Genomic DNA, 6,000 nt, shown 5'->3' with positions numbered 1-6,000 from the left:
GATATGCTTTACATTTCCGTGTTTCCTGCCGCCTGACTATAAACAAGGAAATAGTGCATCCCCAAACTTTTGGGACAGGAAGACGGCATGTTGCTTACATGTGTGGGTAGTGCAGCGCTGGTGAAGACCAACAGAGTGTGGCAGACGTTCAGCCGGTGTGAGGCGGCACCTGACGTTCTCTGCCTGCGTGCAGGCACATCCTCATCCTCACTACTGACCAGGCTTGCGGGCACAACACGTTATCCAGAGAAGACAGGGCATGACTTTTAGGAAGGGAGGGCTCAGGGTTTAAAAGAGCAAGTACGCGGAGCCTTCCCCTCCGCAGTTAGTGCAGGCAGTTTGGTACGGACAAGTCAATGCACTGCGGCTCTTTGACCTGGTCCCCTGGGAAGGCAGCACTGGCAACCAGCTGTGCAGCAGCAGCGCGAACCCATCCCTCCGTCCCACTCATTGCAAAGCCTCCCTGTGACTATTTACATGCCACCACCATTAAGCAGGGCCAGGTTTAGGCTCCAGAAGGCACAGTGGGGTTGATGAGGTTTGGCTCTCTTTGCTGGAAGAAGCCACAGGCATAACTGGCAGCTGGTGCCCTGGGCATGGACAGGCTCTGGGTGCTCCCAGCACGCTGGGGGCTCCATGGGGCTCTGGCCTCCTGGCCACATTTCCCTGGCCTCCGGTGGCTTTATGTGCTGGCTGGGAATGGGCAGACGACACCTGCCCTGCCAGAACAGCACTGTGCCCTGGAAACCTGGGAGCAAACTTGACCCGGTGCAGAGATCTGTGCTGCTCGTGGTGCTGTTGCTCCGAGCAGCTCCTAACCACGCTCCAACAGATTTACAGTCTCGCTGAAACACAAGCAAGGATTCCTTTGGCAAAACTATGCTGGGATAAGCTATGCTGACAGAAGAGCACTTTAGCTGGTGTATTCTGTGTTTACACAAGAGGAGTGCTTTATCGGTCTAGCTATACTAGCAAATCTCCCCTCGGGCTAGTTTGTCTTCTCTCTGCAGCTTCGCTGGGTGGCTGCACCGGCAGAGTCTCCGAGGAGAGATGCATTTGAGGGGCTGCGAGAGCGCGGTGGTGCCCGCACGGGCTCTTTGCCAGGCTGCTGCCCCGGGGCAGGCGCTGCCCGGCGCTGCGGGATGCGGCTGGGTCAGCCTGGCAGCGCCCCAGCACCGCCCTCGGTGCGGACACGGCGCGCTCCGGGGTAACCCGTAATTTGCATGGGTGCAGCTTGACCTGGTTTGAGCCCATGTCTGCCGCTGGATTTGCATCTGTTCAGCTGAGCTGGTTTTGTTTCGCTGCCGTGATTGTTTTCAATTCTAATGCAGCCGAGGACAAGGAAGTGGTGGCCTTGCTCCTCGCCTCTCAGCACCAGGGCTGGCACTCCGAGGCGGCCGGCCGCCTTGCACCAGCGCGACTCGGCATTGCGAGAACTCTTCCCTGCCCTCAAAGTTCCCTCTCGTTCCTCGACGGGCTCTTGCCCCATGGCTCCCCTGTGCCCAGAGGGAGGGAGCTGCTCCTCTCGTGTCCCCTCCTCACCTTCCTGCAGCTGCAGTCCAAGGCCGTGCTCCCGGGGCTGTTAATCTCGGCGCTGTAGACCACCGTGTCGTCTAACAGCACAAGTTTCATCCGGACCAGGCACTGCTCATGGCTGCCTTCCTGCTGAGTTAGCCGATGCACGTGCTTCCAGGCAGCGTTGGTATCACTGTTTTGGGGAGTTTGTTTTGGTGACAGCGTGGTGGACCACATCTGGATGCAGTGATGTGGGCAAAAGACATCTCATGCGGCATAAAGCTGCCGGTACCAAGTTAATGTCCACATCTTTTTTGATACATTTGTACTGGGAGAGTGAATTTGTGCTAGCCGCGTGCTTTGCAGTGACAGATTTTTGTACTAGTGGTAAACGATACGAAGCTGCTTGAACTGAACTGCTGGGTGGCATCAGGACAGGGGCTCCTAAACCCACTGGGACAGGAACACTCAGCTCTTCCCTGAAACACTTTTGGCAGAGATTGGAAATCCAGAAAACACCTTTTTTACCGCATTTAGGCTTCTCGGGACTGGTGCGTGCTGGGCACTTTACTCCAGCAGGCAGAAATTTAACGTAGGCAAAGAGAGAGCTGGGAATCGGGCACGAGAGCCACAGTTGCCTGATCGCAGTGCTGCTCCCGTGCAAAACTCCGGTAGCGACAGCAGTGATGGCACATCTTGGAGCACGAGTCCATGTGTGCAGGAAAGGGGATGACAGAAAAAATGAGAAATCCAAAACTAAAGATGCCTGAAATGCTGCCTGATTTGGATTTGAACTGAAGCACCCACATAGTGTTGCCTCCATTGTATGACTGAATAGCAAGGAGGTTTTTAGTGAAAGGGACATCCCAAACCTGTGTCCCTCTGCAATCATACCTGCATGCAGTTAGGGGAACATAGATAAGAGGCTGCTAAGCGGTGTGAATGCTTACACCCTGCAGTATCTCCTTTGTGCCTTTGCAGCAACAGTACTGCATAAAGTTTTGCAAATAATTTTGCTTGGAAAAAATAGAGCTATTAAAAAAAAAATCTTCTCCTGCAGATGTTTGCTACAGTTACCACGCAACGTCATCGCGGACTCCTGTCTCTGCAGCTACACCTGCAAAATCCAGTCCTTGAGAATGCGGCTTGGAGCAGGTTTGGAAGAATTTGGAGTTCTTTTGCTGGCACCTGATATTTTGTAATGCTGACAGCCTTTCACTGATGCCTTATTAGTGTGATTATAAATGACAGAGTGCATTAGGTGTAGAGTTTTGACTGATGTAGCTTTTGCCAGCAGTTCTTTTTTTTTTTCTTTTTTTTTTTCCCCACAGAGCTCTGCTTCCCCTTGCCATGTAGCAGTGCTGCAGCTCACCAGCTATCAGCAACGGGCAAACACCACAAAGGAGGAAACATGGTGCCAGCAAAACCTCTGTATTTTCCAGTGCATCACAATTAAGCAAACACTTGGGGTAATCTGTTAGCGGGGACATGCAAGGGAAAACAGTCGCCTTGTGCTCGTCTTTGCTGCTAAATGATAAAAAAAAGTCAAAGATTTGGACTCTTTGTATTTGTCCCTAAAAGTTTATTTTTTTTTCCCTCCATGCTTTTCCCCTGTGTGCAATACATTTCAGATTTTGTGCAGCCAGGTTTAGGTGGAGGACTCTGAGGAAGGCTGGCTATTTAGAGGGATTAGAGGTTTTCAAGAATCTAGACTACAGAAGTAAAAGAGTAAGTGAATTTGTTTTCTTTGCTTATTTAAATTGCCCACGGGGAAAATCTTCAGCTTCAACCCACATGACCCATTTTCTTGACATCGAGGTCAGTTTTCTGATTTCATCATCCCTGTAAGATGACTGGAGAGTGAAAGGTAAGTAGAAAAAAGGTGAGCTGTTCTGTAAATTCCTTTCTTATGTGCAGGTACTGGCTGCATCTCTTCTAAACTCCTTTGGTATGTCTTCAGAACCAACTTTTAAAGCTTAATTGGTGTATCTATTCGGGTTTTAAACCTGATGTGTGTGTATATATACGTGTATGGAGGGGTGGATAATTTAAAAAACACACTTGCCGAGTACCCTGAAGGAGCACGGGCTGCACGAGCTGCAGAGCCCTCCAAGATGAGACAGAAAAGACCCCTCGTACTGGTGCCCATCTCTATCAGTGGAGAAACCTTCCCCAAACCATCACCTCAGCAGTTGTTTCCTTAAAAGTGGTGCATCATTTAAGGTATCATATAGTCTGCATATGCCCTGAAAGCAGAGGAAAGGGTAAAGAGAGCATCTAATGACATGTTTTTGCAGTGCAAATATAGCTCAGTGACAATGCCTGCTCCTTTTCCCGAAAGGGCAAAAGGAATGGCAGGCTTGTATTGAAGGAATTGTGTTAGCTGCAGCCTGCATTGCGCTGAGCAATGTGTTTTCAGCTCATTTCTGTGCCTGTATTTGAAATATTTGCTTTTCTGCTGTTTTTGCCTATGGGATTCTTTCTTTTTGTGGTACTGGAGCTTTTATTCTTCTTGTAGCATAAGCAATTAGCTGTAGGAATGTACGATCCATCACAGCTTTAGTTTTTAAAGTATGAATGATGCGCATCGTGCCAAAAGCTGTTTCTCTTCCTGCTTTTCAGAAAAGGGCATAACTCAATATATGTATTCTGATTTCACATTCAGCATTGTGGTGTCCTGATTTTATTTTTTAATGTGGAGTCTGCTTCCTGCTCTAACGACCTGAGCCCAATTACACACACGGTCTAGCAACAACTTCCTTCGGAGCAGCACTCTGGCTAACAGCAACGGAGCCGATGCCACTGCTGCTCCCGCTGGATGGAAAATGGAGGGAATGAAAAAAAAAAAATAGAATATCCCTCCAGCGTGGAGCGATCACACCACTGCAGGCAAAACGTCACAGCTCCAGGAGGTCCTTCAGGATCACTGGGCAGAGATGCAGGGGTCCTGGGGCTGATCCCCCCCCCTTTTCCCTGGCAGAGCCTGGCGAGGGACCGTTACCTCTTCCCCTCCCGGTGAGGATGAGGAGCCCGAGGTGCAGAGGAATGCCCAGGGAAGGCAGCAGCCCCGCCGTGGGCACATTTTCTCCTCGCCTCCTGCACAAGCGGGGGCAGGCCGAGGGCACCCGACGGCTCATCCCGGTGCCCCCCCCGGCTGATTTTTGTTGTCGCCGGGGGCAAACGGCGGGGAGCGAGGGATGCTCCCGGTCCCCGGGGGGGCTCCGGCTGCCCCTGTGATGCTGGGGCGGGTGCCCAGAGCCACGCTGCACACCCGGGGGAGGGACTGGGGGTGGAAGGAGGGGGGGGGGGGGTGTTAAAACCGCTGCCACCTCCCGGGGGGGCCCCGGGGCACCGCTGGGACCGGGCGGTGGAGCCCGGAGCCTTCGGGCGGCCGCTGCCCTCCCCCGGGGGGGGGCAAAGGGCGAGGAAGAGGCTGCCGCCGGCCAGGGAAGCTCCCACGGGGGATGCCCCCCTCCTGCCCCCAGCCCCCCCCCCGGGGCGGTGGGAGGGGAGGGGAAACGGCGGAGCGCTGCAAAACCGCCCCAAAATATCCCGGCGGCGGCGCGGCCCGGGGGGAGCCGTCCTGCGGGGCGGGGACCGCGGATATGGGGCGAATATACGACGGGGGGGGGGGACCCCAAAAAAATCCCCCCGGGGCTGGGGGCGGCTCTGCTCCCTCCCGTCCGGGGGGGCCTTGGGCGGTGGGGTCCTGCCCCTGGCAGCCCCGCAGGCTCCGCGGGGTGAGGGGGCGGAAAGAGGGGGGACACACACACGACATAGGACACACACACGACATAGGACACACGCCATAGGACACACGACATAGGACACACGACATAGGACACACGACACTTTCTTGCCGTCCCCCCAGGACCCGGTGTGGAAGGTACAGGAAAGTCTCCGGGGGCCGGGGCAGCGGCTCCCTTTGTAAAGCTCTGCAGGAGCCGAGGCGACAATGCGGACAGGTTGCTGCAGCCTCATTAGGGATCCAGATATGCATGCGTTTAAATAATTTTTTTTTTTCAGAAGAAGAGGGATGGAGCTAATTAGCATCCCCACGCTCTCTTGTAATTGCTGCCAAATAGGAAAACTACTGAGAGCGACAGGGGCTCAGCAGCGGGCTCTGGCTCCCCTCCCGAGAGCGAGTTCACACCTGGGGTGCTTTGTGGGCCCCCGCGGGACCGTGCAGCCTCGTAAAAGCAGAGGTGTGCGGGAGCAGGCAGCCCCCGGGAAGCAAGAAGCCCCTTCTTCTTGGAAATAGGCGATGCCCGCAAAATACGGGCACTTATTTTAATTTATTTGTACTTTTTTGAGCCGCCACCTGCCAGGAGCCACCTCCCTGGCTGCTCCTCGGGTCCCAGTGCCCGGCGAGGCCGCCGCAACCTCGGGCTCAGCAGCACCGCAGGGGATTCATTTCGGGGAGGGGGCGCTCAAAAAGCATTATTTCCCCCCCTCTCCCCCCAAAAAAGGGCCTGAGCTGCCCGG

Source organism: Anser brachyrhynchus (genome assembly GCF_964034855.1).
Source record: "Anser brachyrhynchus genome assembly, chromosome: 16".
NCBI lineage: Eukaryota > Metazoa > Chordata > Aves > Anseriformes > Anatidae > Anser > Anser brachyrhynchus.
The sequence above is the reverse complement of the archived record's forward strand: the minus strand, read 5'-3'. Positions refer to the sequence as shown.